Source organism: Panthera uncia, chromosome F1 (genome assembly GCF_023721935.1).
Source record: "Panthera uncia isolate 11264 chromosome F1, Puncia_PCG_1.0, whole genome shotgun sequence".
NCBI classification, from domain to species: domain Eukaryota; kingdom Metazoa; phylum Chordata; class Mammalia; order Carnivora; family Felidae; genus Panthera; species Panthera uncia.
The window spans coordinates 28,892,346-28,905,684 of NC_064813.1; the positions used below are offsets into that span (position 1 = coordinate 28,892,346).

The 13,339-nt window shown below is 39.8% G+C and overlaps 1 pseudogene; it reads left to right on the forward strand.

Annotated features, from left to right (window-relative positions):
* The first annotated feature begins 578 nt into the window (after nt 1–578).
* Nucleotides 579–5,000, forward strand: LOC125925792 (charged multivesicular body protein 3-like; annotated as a pseudogene).
* Nucleotides 5,001–13,339: the final 8,339 nt, after the last annotated feature.

Sequence of the window (13,339 nt, forward strand, 5' to 3'; positions counted from 1 at the left end):
TGAAATTAGGGGGGTGTCTGCTTAAGGCGTTTCTTTGACTGCATTTTAATTTTTGACTCAACAGATTTTTTAGGGATCCAAGTTTGGTAATAACTTAGTAAAAATTATGCAAAACAAGTATTACAGCACATAGAGCAAGTGCTCAGTGATTGGTGTGATGGCATGGAAGGAAGGAAGGACGGAGGGGAGGAAGGAGGGAAGGAGAGAGGGAAGGAGGGAAGGGAGGGAAAGAGGGAGGGGAAGGAGGGAGTGAAGGAAGGAAGGAATGAGGGAAAGGGGGAAAGAGGGAAGGAGGGAAGGGAGGGAAGGAGGGAGGGGAAGGAGGGCGTGAAGGAAGGAGGGAAGGAAGGAAGGAGGGAGAGAGAGAAGGGAAGGAAGAAGGAAAGATAGACTAATTTGATGGTAAAAATAGAAATTGTGTGTGTCATTGTAAGTTCTCATATTTTCTTTCTTTCCACTTTCTGCTTCTTTATAATGCACTCTCCTCAGAGAATTGGCTAAGAGGGACCCAGCACCGAGCATAGTTTTATGTCCTCCAATGTCGGGGTGGGGTGGCACAGAATTACAGCAAAGAGGGAATGACGCCCCCGTTCACCCTGTGTGCAACTCTACCCGCGGGACTGAAGGGAAAGCTCAAATCGGCAGTTCCCTTAAGCCTGGGAGAAGGAGCGAATGACAGTCAGGCTCTCTCATCAGCCAGTTACATCTTGGGGGTGTGTGTGGAGGGGGGGTGTTCGGATTTTCTCAGCTCTCCGCTGACCTCTGCCCTGGCAGTCAGGGCGCCTGGAGAAGATGGGGAGTTTGCAGTCCTCCAGGGGCACCGCCTGTATCCACACCAGCCACCACCACTCTGTGGTAGCAATGGATGTGGAAGACCACACCGAGGTGGAGAACTCCTAAACCCGAGCAGATTCCAGCAGCACCTGCAGGGCAGACCACAGAGGGAGGCGAGGCGGCCACTGTGCCAGAGGAAGCTGGTGGTGGATGTATCACACAGAGCCGAGAGGCCAAGGAGAGGTGATTTGGGGGCAGCGGGGTGGGGGTGGGGGTTAGCCTGCTCTTGGATAGCACTTTGCAGAGGGACTGGACGGAAAGTCATGTTAAGTCCTCATCCCCAATGTGACTGTATTTAGAGTAAGGACATAATTAAGGTTAAAAAGGGTCACAAGGGTGGCATCCCGCTCTCATAGGGTTAGTGTCCTAATGAGAAGAGGTACCAGAAAGCTCTTTCTCCTTCTCCATCATGTGAAAACACAGCAGAAAGGCTGCTCTCTGTAGGCCAGAGAGAGGTCTTAGCAGAAACAGCATTAGCTGGCACCTTGATCTTCGGCTGCCCAGAACTATAAGAAAGTAGATTCCTGTGTGTAAGCATGGTCTGTGGTATTTTGAGCCTGAGCAGACTAAGAAAGGAGAAAAATGAAATGCTTTAAATTATCTGCAAGCCCAATCTCTTGTAAGGTGTGCTCAGAGAAGATTGTAAAGTGAAAGGCTGTTTGTGAAACTTTGGCTTTCTTTACAGGGCTGAGGAGTTATCCCCAAACGGTCCAATTGAGCCCCAAGGTTTGCATATCTGGGAGGCCAACATTTATTTGGAAAAGTCTGGATGCATTTTGGAAATGAAAAGGGCTGTATGGAAAGCAGCACTATTAAAGCAGAGAGTAAATAAAAGAGGAGGGAAGTAATCTCCCCCCTCCCCCCCTCTCCGCTGCCAAAAAAAATGCTACAGAGAGAAATGCTTAGGCCAACTTTACTACTGAGTATTTCCTTTAAAAAAAATTCATGTCTCCTAAAACCAACTCCAAATGGGACCATATAAACCCAAACACTAGAGCCAGGGGAATTTTCCAGTGAGGGAGAACATTTTGATAACATTAGCAATTTAGTTTTCTCATAAGGAAATAAAAAGGAAATTAATTCAATGATTTGTTACGAATAGTTACAAAAATGTACAGTTTCAGAGATTAGTGGGGAATATGGTTAGTGCTGGAGGCAGCAATTCTCTGTTCTGCTAGAGGAGATGAATTCTAGTATTTTACTTGTGTGTCAGGTGGATGAAGGGAACAAGTGGCCCCAGGGTCCCGTCCCCTTGTCCTGGAAAAGGTGCAGACGTATAGGGAATATATCTCCTGCTTTCTCGTCCTATTGAATTTCTCTTTTTTTTCCCCTTAATATTTGCTTGAAATTTTTCCGTCTTTATTGAGATATAATTAACACATAATATTGTGTTCGTTTAAGGTGTACAGCACAATGATTTGATGCATTTATATATTGTAGTATGATTACAACAGTAAGGTTAGTTAACGCATCCATGACCTCACATGGTTACTTCTGTGTGTGTGTGTGTGTGTGTGTGTGTGCACAAGTGCGTGTGTTGAGAACTTTTAGGATCTACTCTCTTAGCAACTTTCAGTTATATAGTACAATATTGTTAACTGTTGTCACCATGCTGTACATTAGATCCCAGATATTATTCATCTCAAAGCTAAAGGTTTGTGCCCTTGGACCACATTCACCCATTCCCCCCAGCCCCACCCTGTCCTTAGCAACTGCCAATCTACTGTTTCTGTGAGTTCAGGTTTTTTTTTTTTTTTTTTTGGATTCTGCATATAAGTGAGGTCATACAGTACTTGTCTTTCTCTGACTTATTTCACTTAGCATAATGCCCTCAAGGTTCATCCATGTTGTTGCAAATGACAAGATTTCCTTCTTTTTCATGGCTGAATAATCGTCCATTACATGAATGGAATAAATATAGATATCTCACATTTTCTTTACCCATTCACATGTTGATAGATACATCAGTTGTTTTGATGGCTTGACCTTGGCTATGCTTTATTTATTCATTTATTTATTTATTTATTTTTTAAGTAGGCTCCACTCCTAGTGTGGAGCCCAACATGGGGCTTGACCTCAAGACCTTGAGATGAAGACCTGAGCTGAGATCAAGAGTCAGACCCTTAACCGACTGAACTACTCAGGCATCCCATTGACCTTGGCTATCGTAAATAATGCTAAAATGAACACAAGGCACAAATATCTCTTCAAGATAACGATTTCATTTCCTTCTCATAGATACCCAAAAGCAGAATTGATGAATCGTATGGTAGTTTATTTCAGTTTTTCTTTTGAGGAAACTCTGTACTGTTTTCCATAATGGCTGTACCAATTTATATTTCCACAACAGTGTGCGTGTTTCCTTTCCTTTATATCCTGGCCAGAACTTGTTATTTGTTGTCTTTTTGATAACAGCCATCCTAACACATGTGAGGTGGTGATTCCTTGTGGTTTTGGTCTGCATTTTCCTGGTGATTCGTGATGTGATGGATGTGATAGACCTTTCCATGGACCTGTTGGCCATTTGTATATCTTCCTTGGGAAAATATCTATCCAGGCCTTTTGCGCATATTTAATTGGCTTATTTGGGTTTTGTTTATTTGTTTGATTTTACTATTGAGTTTGACTTCCTTATATATTTTGGACATTAATCCCTTACCAGATATATGGTTTGCATATATTTTCTTCCATTCCATAGATTGCCTTTTCATTTTCTTGATTATTTCTTTTGCGGTGTCAAAGCTTTTTGGTTGGATGTAGTACCACTCATGTTTGCTTTTGTTGCCTGTGTTTTTGAAGTCAACCCCCCAAAATAATTGCTAGGGCCAATGTCAAAGAGCTTACTCTCCTATATTTTCTTCTGGAAATTTTACAAGTTTCAGGCCTTGCATTTCAATCTTAATCCATTTCGAGTTACTTTTTGTAAATAGTGCAAGATAAGGGTCTAGTTCATTCTTTTCCATGTGAATATCTAGTTTTACTGACACCATTTATTGAAGAGACTGTCTTTTCTCCATTGAGTGGCTTTGGCTCCGTTGTCCAATACTAGTTGATCATTTATGCATGGGTTTATTTCTGAGTTCTCAATTCTGTTCCAGGGGCCTCTGTATCTGTTTTTATGCCTACTGTCTTGATTACTCTAGCTTTGTAATATCATTTGGAATCAGGAAGTGTGATATAGTCAGCTTAGTTCTTTCTCAAGATTGCTTTGGTTATTTAGGGTTTTTCATGTTTCCATGTGAATTTTATGACTTGTTTTTCTATTTCTGTAAAGGATGCCATTCAAATCTTGACAGGGGTTGCATGGAATCTGTCAATCACTGTGACTAGTATGAGCATTTTAACCGTTCCTTCTTCTAATCCATGAACACAATATCTTTCCACTTAGCTGTGTTTTCTTTAGTTTCTTTCATCAATGTTTTATAGTTTGAAAGTACACAGATTTTCCACTTCCTTGGTTAAATTTATCCCTGAGAATTTTATTCTTTTTGATGCCATTCTAAATGCTGGGGTGAAGAGAGACCCATTTCATTTTCAAATAGTTCCTTGTACGTATATGGAAATGCAACTGATTTTTGCATGCCGATTGATTTTTGTTGATTAGAAAAGGAATTGAGAGCTACTGAAAGGCAGATAGGAGATATCCAAAGAGAAAAAGGAAGAGTGAAACCATCTGTGAAAGATACTGCCAAGAAGGGCCAGAATATCTGTGTGGTTCTGACTAATGAGATGACAGGTCAAGGAAGGCTATGAACAAGCTTTACACATTCAAAGCTCTCATGAACTCTGTGCTCATGGAAATGAAGAATGAGCTGGTGGTTTGAAAGTGGCTGGTTCCCTAAAAAAGAACACAAAATTGATAAAGACCATTTAGAATCTTGTGACGATTTCACCAGTCCGGGGTGCCATACAGGAATTGTCCAAAGAGATTATGAAGGCCAGGATCATGGAAGAGGTGTTAGAGGACGCTTTTGAGAGCCCGGATGATCTGGAAACAATGGAAGAAGCAACAGAAGTGGAGTTGATAAAGTTTTGTTTGAAGCAGAGCCTTTGGCAAAGCACCTAGAAATGTGACTGATATACTTCCTGAGACCAAACCTCCAGGACGAACAGCCACCTCAGAAGATAAGGAGTAGGAAGAAGCCTTAGAGCCATTGCAGCCCTAGCTGGTCACGCTCCACAGTGTGGGGCTGCCTTGCGGGGCCATCGCTCTCTTCACGGTTCACACACACTCCTCTGAAACAGCCATCTTTTTATGTGTCTCTTGCATGACACCTCTGTGAGGAGGCATTGCATTCTGGAGGAGGTCCTTCGCTAATATCTCTTCATTCTCTGCAGAGCTTTTAGGATCTTTGCAGGATTGTTCTTATGAGAGGTGGTGTAAGGAAAAGTGTCAGCTTTGAGATTGTAAACAGAAGGATTTTATTTTTGCGGGGAAGGCTGGAGAAATCTGTCTTCTCTCAAAGCACTTCTGAGAATAGAGTTGATGGCCTGAATAATGAGGATTCTGTACTTTTTTTTGGTTTGTGAAACACTACATAAATAGATTTTTAAGAAATTTCTGCTTTCACACAGAAAAAAGTTTTAGAGTTTTCTATACCTAAGATCATGCCATCCTTAAGGAGAGACTATTTTACGTCTTCCTTTTTGATTTGGATGCTTTTAATTTTTTTTTTCTTGCCTTATTGCTCTGGCTAGGACTTCCAGTACTATAGGAGTGGGCAACCTTGTCCTGTTCCTGATCTTAGAGGAAAAGCTTTCAACCTTTCACCATTGAGTGTGTTGTTAGCTGTGGGCTTGTCATATATGGCCTCTCATATATGACAAGAGTTTTTATCATGAACGGATGTTGAACTTTTTAAAATGCTTCTCCCCATCCATTTAGATGTTTATATTCATTTTATCTTTTATTCTATTAATGTGATATACCACCTTTGTTGATTTGCATGTGGTGAATCATCCTTGCATCCCAGGGATTCATCCCACTTGATCATGGTGTGTGATCTTTTATATATGCTGTTGAATTCTATTTGCTGAGAATTTCTGCATCCGTATTCATCCGGAATATTGCACTATAAAACTATAGTCTTTTTTCTTGCACTGTCCTTATTTGGCTTTGGTATCAAGGTAATGCTAGCAGCATCATAGATAAATTTGAGAGAGTTTCCTCCTCTTCATTTTTTTTTAGGAGGGGGGCAGAGTTTGAGAAAGATTGGTACTGAATCTTCTTTAAATGTTTAGTAGGATTCACTAGTGAAATAATCAGGTCCGAGGCTTTTCTTGGAGATTTTCAATTACCTATTCAATCTCCTCACTCATTATGTGTGAAGATTTTCTGTTTCTTTATGATTTGGTCCTAGTAGGTTGTATATTTCTAGTGTTTATCTATTTCTTCTAGGTCATCCAATTTGTGGCATAAATTGTTCATAGTAGTCTCTTATGCTCCTTTGTATTTTATGGTATCAGTTGTAATGTATCCTTTGTTAGGTATAATTTTATTTGAATTCACTCTTTTTCTTAATTAATCAGACTAAAGTCTTGTCAACTTTACCTTTTCAAAGGACTATTAGTTGTTGTTTTTAAAATCTTTTCTATTGTTTTTCTATTCTCTATGTCATTTGATTCTGTTCCAGTCTTTATAATTTTCTTTATTCTGCTTACTTTGGGCTTAGTTTTTTTCTTCTTTTTCTAGTTCCTGGTAATGTTGAGTTGTTTTCTTGAGATCTAACTTTTTTCTTAATATATGCATTTATAGATATAAACTCTTCTCTTAGAACTATTTTTCTGTACCCCATAAATTTTAGTATGTTGATTTCCATTTTTGTTTGTCTCAAGGTATATTTTGACTTCCTTTTTTATTTTTTCTTTGACTCATTGGTTGTTCAAGAGTGTATTGTTTAATCTAACTGAATTAAATATTCTTTCCCTGTGCCCATGAAAGAAACAGATGGTGAATGTCACTAGCAGGGTATATGCTATGTTGTATGTGTATATTTCTGTCTGCACTTCTCTATGTGTGCTCCTTGGAGCAAGGAGTCTATATGTTATTAATCTTTATGTGGCCAATGGTTGCACTATGCTTAAAAATGGTTTCTGGGTAGCCATATTGGTTTTTGGATAAAGAAATAAGGGAAGGATTAGAACAAGTTTATTATTATAGGGAGAAAAATAGACTTGAAAACAAATATGCTCATTAAAGTCCCTATAAGAAAGAAGTCTACACAGGAGTGCAAAAAAGAAAGGTAAACAGTTCTAAGTGATGAGTGGTGGCATGAAAGAGATTCAGAGAATAGGTGATGTTTGAGATTATTTTAAAAAGGTAGGTGGGGGGCGCCTGGGTGGCTCAGTCGGTTAAGCGTCCAACTTTGGCTCAGGTCATGATCTCATGGTCTGTGAGTTCAAGCCCCACGTCGGGCTCTGTGCTGACAGCTCGGAGCCTGGAGCCTGCTTCAGATTCTGTGTCTCCCTCTCTCTCTGACCCTCCCCCATTCATGCTCTGTCTCTCTCTGTCTCAAAAATAAATAAACATTAAAAAAATAATAATAATAAATAAAAAATAAAAAGGTAGGTGGATGTTGGTTTGCTCAACAGAGATAGGGGAGGAGGTATTAGCACTACAAGTTGAAAAAAAAAAGTTGAGCAGAGATCTGGATCATGGCGGCATGGAACAGCATTGCGAATGGCAGAAACGTGAGATGTGAGAAATTTGCCATCATGAGAACAAAAAGAATGGACAGAGGTTTGGTGAGAGACAAGTCTAGAGAAGAACATCTATATGTCATGCTAGGGAGTCTGAACTTTATCTCAAGGGTTTTGAAGGTCCGTTAGAAGTTTTTCAGCACAAGGGATTTAAGTGAAACTACTTTTTGTTTTTGTTGTTAAGGAGGACCTCAGTTGATGATTGTGTTCAGGAGTGTTTGACAAGGTTAAGAATCAGAGGAGACTAACTAGTGTGGTGGGAAGAGGGAATAGTGGGAAGACTGGGATAGCTACAGGTCAGAAAAGGCTAGGGGCATCCACTTTCAAATGTCCCCTCTCCGTAAAGACAGCTTTCATATTATTCTTACTTTCTAATCTTATACTCTAATAAACTTTGCCTGCTGCTCAAAAAAAAAGGCTTGGTTCACAGAAAAAAAAAATCATTCAGAGCCGAGACACCATACTAAGAGTTTGAAAAAGAAATGATTAGCGTAAAGTTTCAGCAGGAGGCTACAGAAGAGAGGAGAGTGACACAGGACAACTTGAAAAGGCAGCATGTGGCACTGGCTGGAGATGCGGACAATGGACAGGGCCCTACAGACTCCCAGTTTGGCTTGGGTGACTTGGGTGGACAGTTATGCCACTTATGACAATGAAAGAGCAGTTCTGGGGATTCCATCAGTAGAGTTTTGTACATATTGTTTGGAGGTGCTTGTGGACTACGAGGCGGAGAAGGTCTAGTAAGCAGTATGCAGTTTGGGAGCAGGATTTGAAACAGAAATGACAAGATTGGTGTCAGCAGCATACAGGCTAGGAGAAGTTCAGGGAGTGACAGAGATGACCTAGGGGAAATCTTATTCAATGTATTGTGAACTAAGAACAAGACTGAAAATAAAATCCTGGGGTAGACGGAGGGTGTCAACACTTTAAGAAACAGGCAGGAGCCAGAGAAGGAACTGCTGATTTTCTACATTTCTGCCTGGGAAAGAGAGAGGTCAAGTAATAAGAAATCAGAGAGATTCAAAAGAAAAATGGAAACCCAAAGGAGTTTAAAGCTTACAAATCAGTAAAGGGGAGAGGTGGAAAATACTGCAGGGTTAAATACTCTATCTGAAGAGAGATGATGGAATTGGATAAGGAATGGGTAACGGGGTCCATCTCATACTGAAGGGAGGACGGTGTGTCCCATGAAACTGGAGGAAAGAGGATAAATTGGGGAGAGGGTCGGGAGGACTCCAGAATTATAGATTAAAGAATCAGGATTCTTACCCATATTTTCTCAATGATGCAAAAGGCAAAGAGCTGAAAGGAGGGTTGATGGTCGGGAACAAATAAGAACATTGGAGAAGAGGCAGAGTGGAAACTCTGGGAACTGGGAGAGGATCTGATCAGGTATAATAGTGAATTGGGGGGTTCAATGGAGTCCCATGCACCTTCTCATTTCCCTGACGGAAAGCACGTTTCTGATTGTCAGAAAAAGGATAGATATTTCCAAAGTACATGCAATCACCTAAATAACTTGTGAAACAGAAACCATATTCTGTCTTAGTGAAGTATGAAAATCCACAGCGCTTTTATATGAAAATGAAAAATAAAAGCCAAGCAAACTTGGGTTATGCTGGACTGGCATCACTGGAGTCCAAAGATCCAAGACGAGAGAAAAAACGAGCATGGACCATGGATAAAAATCATTGTTAAGGCACCTTCCCCCCCCCCCCCCCAACTAACAGACAAATAAAAGCTACGCCAAGCCTAAGAGGAGCTCCGTTACACGGCTATGCTGGTAACAAGATAGACTTGCAAGCTATGACTTTGGGGTGACACAAATTTAAGCAGTCTGGACTGCTTAGCAACTCGACCATAAGAACAGTGTCAGATGGTGGATGGCCAGTCTGACCCGACACCGAGGGGTTTTGTATCCTATGTAGCAGAAGGACGGAGCAGAGGGTCCTTCCCTGGAGAAGCAGCTGAGTTCTAAGTGGAAGGCCACTGTCCAATTAAAAAGAGCATTGGATCAAAAGCTTCATCTTCCTTGTCCCAGTAAAACAGACAATGTTCTGGTCAGTCTAATCAGGACAAAAAGACACAAATTAAACATTCATCATCAATTTGAAAAGCTATTTGTAATCTAGTAATAGAAATGTACTATCTTGATAGGATTTAAAATTTCTCTCTGAGACCAACACGCAATATGATATTTAAAAGTAAAATAGCAGGAACGTTCTCTTTTTTTAAATCATTTTTTCCCCAGAACATTCTTATTAAAACTAAAAGCGAAACAAAGATGACATCATAATCATTCACTTTACACTATTCTGAAGTTACAGCCAATGAAAACGAGCAGAAACTGAGAAGCAAGAGATAAAATTCTTGAAGAAGAAAGAAAAGTGATCATTTATAGACCATATGCTGGTCTACCTAGAAAACCCATGAGACTAAATTGATTGTTTGAACTAGTTAGAGAGTTTAGAAACATAGTCAGTTGCAAAATTAATATATAAAGAGGTTACTACCTGCCAGAATTTTATCAATTAAAAAAGCCTAATAAAAAATTCCTGTTCACTGGAGTACTAATTTATAATATCTAGGAATAAATTAAACAGAAGTTCTGCAGAAGCTACATGAACAACAATTGGAAACTTTTACTGAGGGAGATTAGAAAAAAAACTGAAATAAGTTGACATGGCTGCTGTATTCATGAATGGTAGAATATAGCAGTAAAAAAAAATATTGTTAGTCCTCAAACAGATGTATTAATTTAATGTGATTTATGTACAAATCCCCAACTGTTTTATGAAACTGGTTAAAATTATTATGACTTTACCTACACACGTGAGCTTGTTCTCATCAAAGCCAAGAAAAAAACTGAAAAAAAAAGAGGAAATTTGTACCACCAGGCAGCTAAAAATTATTAGAAATGCACATTTGTACATCATATAGACCAGTACGGAACCTGAAATAAAACCTAGCATAATGAAGAACTTAGACTCTGGCAATGTTGAAATTTAAATTGGTGGGAAAAGGATTGATTATCCATTATGTGGAGCGAGAATAAGTGGCCAACTCTTAAAGTCACATCCTCTCCTAGACCAGTGTAAGTGCCTGTCTGGATTTGCCAGGTTCCACCAGCCCCCGGAGCACAGCCTCCAATGCTCCCTTCTATCACAGGATATACAACAGTTCCAGCACCCACGTTGGATGCAGCTGAGTCCATGGAATCCACCCGTCCCTGGCAGGGCTTGGGTAGAACAGCTCAGAAGCACGAACCTTGACCATTGAAAGAAAAGAGATGGAGAGTTGAAAGCTCACTTCCTCTCCCCTCATCCTCTCTCTGCTCCATTGGATTCGGGCATTGGCTCTGTGAGCCTCTCTGTTGACATCCTGCACGACTGAGCAATGGTTGTGTTTTCCTTTGAAACTCTGGCCAAGCCTGGTAGTCACGCACCACTTTTGATCTTCTTTCCTTCTGCCATTCTTTATTTTCCCTTTCTTCTCAACTCTTGATGCCCTGGGATCTTTTGCCCCTAAACTTTTAACGTGTAAGCTTTTCCTCGGGCTCTGCTTTGCAAGGAAGTAGGGATAAGACACAGTCTTTGCACTGCGTACTAAAATACATCATAGATCGATGACACATTACAATCTAAAAACAATGCATAAAAGGTGAAAAATGGTAGTTTGTCTGTCTACAAATGTGTATGTTATTGAGGTGTGGAAAATCTTTTAATGCAAGAATTTGATGGATTTAACTTACCAAGTTTTAAACCTATGCAGATTAGAAATATCATAAACAAAATTAAACAACAAATTAAAATATTTGAAATGCTTTTGGCAGAAACAGATTAACATATCAATAGAGTGGTGTAGGCTTATATACAAAGAGTTCTCATAAGTCAATAAAAGTATATCTCATTAGAAAAATAGACTAAGGCTTGAACAAGTAATCCACAAAAAAGAAACACAAATGCTCCAAAAGCATATGGAAAAAAATGTTCAGGCTTCCTAAAACCAAGGAAATACAATGAGCACTATAAATGAGCAGATTTGCTAAGATTAAAACCAAAAGCAGTTCCACAAATCAGAGAAGGTTGCATTTATACTTCTGCAGACCTACTAGGAGGCCTGGAAATTGCTACATTCTTTCTGGCAATGTGTATCAAAAGCTTTAAAAATGTTCTTTTCCTTTAAACCAGTAAATCCACGTATAAAAATTTTATGCTAAGGAAATAACCAGAGATCTAAGACCTAGGTGGAAGTACATTTAGAGCCACATTACTTATAATAAATAACCAGAGACAAGGCAAATGCTAAAGAAAGGGACTCTCTAGATACATTTTTGTATATTGATAAGATGGGATTCTCTGCACCTACTTCAAACTATGCTTTTGAAACTATGGAAAGTTGTGGGAAAGTGTTCTTAACACAAAATATAAAAATGCTTGTAAAAGTAGTGAAAAATAAAATTTTAAGAAGAAAACAAAGGGCTTACACAACATGTGTAGCTCTTTTTCTCTCTCTTGACATCTTCTCCCCGGCAAAACGAAGCTAAACTCAAGAAGAACTGGAGGCACGAACATTAAAAAATTAATGGTGAGTCACTCTGGGTTTTTTCCTAGAATAATTTGTGCTCTCATAAGCCTAAGAGATTATTTTTAAATGACTTTGGACCATGGGCCTAAATGTAAAACATGAAACCATGAAAATTCTAGAATAAGACATAAAATCAAATCTTTGGGACCTGGAGGCAGGCAAAGATTCCTTAGGACATAAAAATCTCAAACCATAGGGGCGCCTGGGTGGCTCGGTCGGTTAAGCATCCGACTTCGGCTCAGGTCATGATCTCACAGTCCGTGAGTTCGAGCCCCGCGTCGGGCTCTGTGCTGACAGCTCAGAGCCTGGAGCCTGTTTCAGATTCTGTGTTTCCCTCTCTCTCTGCCCTTCCCCTGTTCATGCTCTGTCTCTCTCTGTCTCAAAGATAAATAAACGTTAAAAAAAATTTAAAAAAAAATCTCAAACCATAAAGAAAAAAAAAAGTGACAATTGGACTTCATCAAAATTTACCATTTTGCTTTGAGAAGACACTATTAAGAAAGGAAAAAGCAAGCCAGATGAAAGAAAGATGTTATCAATACATGTATTTAACACAGAAAGTGTACCTAGGTTATATGAAGAATGCTCAGAGCTCAATAAGAAGAAAACCTGATTCTGAAAATAGACAAAAGATTTGAACACACGCTTTACGAAAGAAGATCTGCAAATGGCCAATGAGCACATAAGAAGATGGTCCAAACCATTAGTTACCAAGGGAGTACAAATTAAAACCACAATGGGGGGTCTCGGGGTGGGGGGCTCAGTTGGTTGAGTTTCCTACTCTTGGTTGCGGCTCAGGTCACAATCTCATGGTTTGAGGGTTTGTGCCCCGCATCCGGCTCTGTGCTGGCAGTGCGGAGCCTGCTTGGGATTCTCTCTCTCCCTCTCTCTCTCTCTCTCTCTCTCTCTCTCTGCCCCTCCCCTGCTCGTGCTGTCTCTGCCTCTCTCAAAATAAACAAATAAACTCAGAAAAATAAAATAAAACCACATGGACACATCACCGCATAGCTTAAATATAAGTGACTAATAATAGTAAATGTTGTCGAGGATGTGCAACAACCAGAATTCTCATGTATTGCTGTGGGGGATGCAACATGGTGCCACTACTTTGGAAACGGTTAGTTTCTTAAAAAGTTAAACATATTCCTACCCTACCACCAGCTGTCCTATTCCTAGGTATTTACCCCCAAAGAAATAAAAATATACACCCACATAAAAT